Source organism: Microtus ochrogaster, unplaced genomic scaffold (genome assembly GCF_000317375.1).
Source record: "Microtus ochrogaster isolate Prairie Vole_2 unplaced genomic scaffold, MicOch1.0 UNK5, whole genome shotgun sequence".
Lineage (NCBI taxonomy): Eukaryota > Metazoa > Chordata > Mammalia > Rodentia > Cricetidae > Microtus > Microtus ochrogaster.
Window position 1 is genome coordinate 17,272,684 of NW_004949103.1, and position 4,455 is coordinate 17,277,138.

A 4,455-nucleotide genomic window follows, 5' to 3' on the forward strand; every position below is an offset into this window, starting at 1 on the left:
AAAGAGCATTGGCCCCAAAAGCACTGAGCCAACAGGCTCATACCCCTTTGGTGTGGGACAATTCAGTTTTCTGTCAATTATGTTTTAAATAAATGCTGATTGGCCAGTAGCCAGGAAGGAAGGAAGTAGAAGCGGGTTAATGAAAACAGGAGAACTCTGGGAAGGAGGAAGCCCATTCCTCTGCAGTCCTGCCCAGACCACAGAAGAAGCAAGATGTGACCTACCCAGCCGAAAAAGGTACTGAGCCATGTAGCTAACGTATACTAGAATAATGGGCTGGTATACATTATAAGATCTAATACAAAGCCTGAGCTAATGGGCCAATCAGTTTATATCTAATGTAGACTTCTGTGTGATTCTTTGGGGCTAAACAGCTGTGGGAACTGGGCAGGAAAGAAACCTCAACAAGCAGGCCCTCATGCTACACCCCTTTGTATGTCATTTACATAACACGTCTCCCACATCTGGGGGTTTTCTTGAGCATGCTCTGACTGTTGTGTGTAGCCTGGGTGGGGAACGGTTTCCAGTCTTCTCTTGCCCACTGGTTTCTTTGGTGTTAATACTGTCCCTCTCTCCAGTCTCCTTCCTCACTCGCTGCAGGAACAGTTGTGTCTGTCTGTGAATTTCCCTCATCCCCTACCCTTCCCACCACTGCCACCTGCTTCCACTGGGCAAACCAGAAAGCCTGGGCAATGGTGAGTGTGTGCTTCAGTCTCTTGTGAAGTGGCTTGTGGCATAGGTGCAACCAGCCAGTTCTCGGGGCTACACCTACTCTAAGAAGTCCCTTCTGGCCCTGCACTGTTCCAAAGACCCAACAGAAAACCCATTAGCTGTGACACCGGCTCTTGGACACTCAGTAAGGAAAGACATTTAGGCCAAGCAGACTGAACTGGGGCTCAGTTGTCTTCTGCAATACCCCCACCTAGTGGATCTGCTAGAACGCTTCTCCAAAGGGGATGATGATTCCCAGTTGCCCCAGGGAAGGAAAGGAAAAGTTCTAGTCTGAGAAAGAGGCCATCGGGCAGCTGGAGTCTTCTTTCTTGACCTCTTTAGCAAAAGTATAGACTTGAGAGCAGGCCCTGTCAATTGAGATGTGAGTTCTAGATGCCCTCTTATTACCACACTGAAGCTTGGCTGGCTGTATCACGGAGCTTTTACGAAGACACAGAGGAGCAAGCAGCCATGGGATGGTGCAGAGAAAGTGGGACCACCATGCCTTCTGATCCAGGAGATTGGGGGTGAACAGGGAGGGAGGCAGGGGCAGCAGAGAGCATCTGACTGAGGTCCTGGGTGTTGGAGCTGTGCTTGGAGGTCAGGCAAGGACCAACAAGGATGCAGAGTCTGGGACACCCCCTCTCACACATCCCAAGATAAGCTTCCTCCCTTCAGTCCCCCCAAATGCACACACCCTCAGCATCCAGGAGAGAATCCCAGTGGGCTCTTTCAATATGGTCACATGAGAGGCAGCTTCACTGCCAGATGTAGAACTTCCGGCTCCATGGAGCTCAGAATGTATACGTACTCTTTGAGGTGAGGTGACCTGCAGGGACTGAGAAGATAGGGGAGGGGCCTTTGGGAGGGAAGGCTGCAGGGAAGTTCTTCACTGGGTCAAGTGGCTACTACGCAGAGATGCTCCTGTCCAACTACAGTAGCACTGGATGCCACTGGACCCCTTCCCAAAAGCACAGCATCATTGCAGGGCCGTCCACCCGTTCTCTCAGGTAAATCTTTGAATCCAATGTTTAGGTTAGGAACAATGACGATCCTCATTTTGGCACAGAAGGAAACTGTGGCACCTGCCTAAGGTCACTCAAAGAGGCTAGACAGAACCAACTTGACTTCAGGGCTCATATTATCAGAGTTTAAACCAAGACAAGGCAAAGGATAACCAGTATCCAGAAAGTTCTATGTGTGTCTGAGGACTCTCCCTGCCTGCTCCAAAGACCCTGAAGGAGTCCTAGAAAAACTTAAGAGGGTGGGAATCTGGAAGACAATGAACTGGTTAAGGCTCATTAAAATATTGACTTTGTTTAGGGTTATTGGGTTAGTCTGAGAATACTGGATAAGCCTATGTATGGTTTACTTGCTACTCAGTGTTGTGGGATCCATAAGGAAATATTAGCATAGGCTGGACTTGGCATATCAGTCATTGCAGAACCTAAGAGACCGGGGCAAAAGGATCGAGAGAGCTCGGGAGCAGCCTGAGCTCCACAGCAAGTTCCTGGCCAGCCTGGGCTATGTAGCAAAACGCCGTCTCAAACAAGCAAGTGAGCAAGCAAGCAAGCAGAAGGAAAATGAAGAAACTTGGCTTCTGTCACACCTGAGTTGCCTGATGTTGCCTGACTACTTAGCCCAGTCTACCCAAGTCAAGTCTTGGTTTGAACTTCTAAGTCAGGCAGTTCCGGGTTGGAACGCACCTGAGCGGCTTACTGCTAGACCCACTCACTTAATCATCAGGGCTTCATTTTCTTCACATCAAAGTGAGTAGAACAAGTGTATTTCACGTGTGGCATAGCACCAGCAAGCATCTTTTGAGACAGAGAGTAAATATTGAGGGCTTGACGTTCACAGGGCCTCACCTGCAGCTGCTTCATTCTGCCACCAAGACAGGAAATAGCTGCAGACAATACTGAGTAGGCCCTATGTATCAATAAAGCTTTATTTACAAAAGTAGGCAGACAGAAAGCCAGATTTGCCTCAAGAGGAGTAGTTTGCCAACCCCTGATTGTGGTAGAGAACATTTTAAACATCACCCCTCAGCTAAGGCAAAAGTGTCATTCAGTTTTGACAGTCTAGCGAAGACCATGTAGGCAGGACAGCTTTGCTCCCACCATCCCTCAGGGACCAGGTTTCTCTCAGAATCCTGAGGAATATCTAACAGCAACAAGGCTGAGGCTAGTAAGACGGTGGCTGAGAAAACGGAGGTTGTAGTAGAAAACATAGACAGCAAGTTAGCAGTGTGATGGTTCTGGAATGAGAAACACGGAAGTGGCATAGAGAGGAACTGGTGTTTGAAGGCCACCGTGGGGGGTTAGCACCTGTGACTGACGGGAAATGGTGGAGCTTTGCCCTGAGCCACCTAGATTTGCCTTTTCACAGGATCCCTCCAGCCTGAGTGGAAGACAGACTGTGGGGAGTCGGGCAGGCAGCGGGGACCCACAGGGAAGCCAGAGAGGAGATATGGGACAGACAGCAGCAATGGGGCAGTGAGAAGCAGCAGGGTTGGGAGAGAGTTTTAAATACTTTTTCTTCTTTTTTTTTCTGCTGAGAAAGTTCATGATTTCGCTCAGTTTATCAAAAAAAAAAAATTACAAATCACTCACCAGTGAACAAAACCCTCTGTGGGCAACAAAAGTGTGCAGGGGGCGGAGGGTTAAGTCAGGAATTCCTCTTCACAGATACAAGAATTTATGGAAGTCCACTGTGTAGCAAGTCCCCAGAGTCAGTCATAAAGCAAACCAAACAATGTGTCACCCTCCTTGAGATGTAGACCTTTCAAGTATTACAGTTCACTTCCTGTTGCCTGCAGATCAAGATGTAGAATTCTCAGCTCCTTTTGTAACACCATGGTTGTCTGCACCACCAAAATAATAATGAACTAAACCTCTAAAGTGTAACCCACCCCAATTAAATGTTTTCCTTTCTAAGAGTTGCCATGGTCATGGTGCCTCTTAACAGCAATAGAAACCCTAACTAAGACAGAGGTTGGCACTAGGGACTGGGGTATTGTTGTGGTACACCTGACTATGTTTTCATTTGGAGGCATCTGGACTTCGGTGATTTGGGTTAGGAAAGCAGTGGAATCTTTAAGCACTGTTTAATGGGCCATACTAGCAGGAGCATGGAAATTTTGAACTGTGGGGACCTGACTCAAGAGATATCAAAGGGGGAAATTTTTAGTTTGTCGCCTAGAGATTGTTCTTATGATATTCTCATAAAGAATGACTATTTTTCACCTTTGATAAAGAGTCTGCCTTAGGCTAAAGTAAAGAGATTTGGATTAATTCCACTGGCAGAGGAAATCTCAAACACAGCCTACTATAGACTCTGTAGTGTGGCTATTAGTATTAACTCTAATGAAGATTTATAATGGAAAGGCACAACTAAGCAATGGAATATACAAAATGTACAATTTGAGGAGAAAAGGAGCACCAGGAAGTGGAAGGGAGCTAAAAGCCTGTGTTCAAGGAGAGAAGATTAAGAAATGATAGAAAGGGAGTTGTGACCTCAGGGTAAGATCCCACCCAGCTAAGTTTCCAACTTGTGAAAAGGAATTAAAGAAAAGTTTAGAGCTGGGTGTGCACACCTTTACTCCCAGCATTGCAGAGGCAGAGGCAGGTAGATTTCTGGGTCTGAGGCCAGCCTGGTCTACAGATCCAGTAACAGGTCAGCCAAGTTTAGGCAGTGAAGGAAACTTTTCAGTTTCCATGGTCCCATAAGCCTCTCCGCCAATGC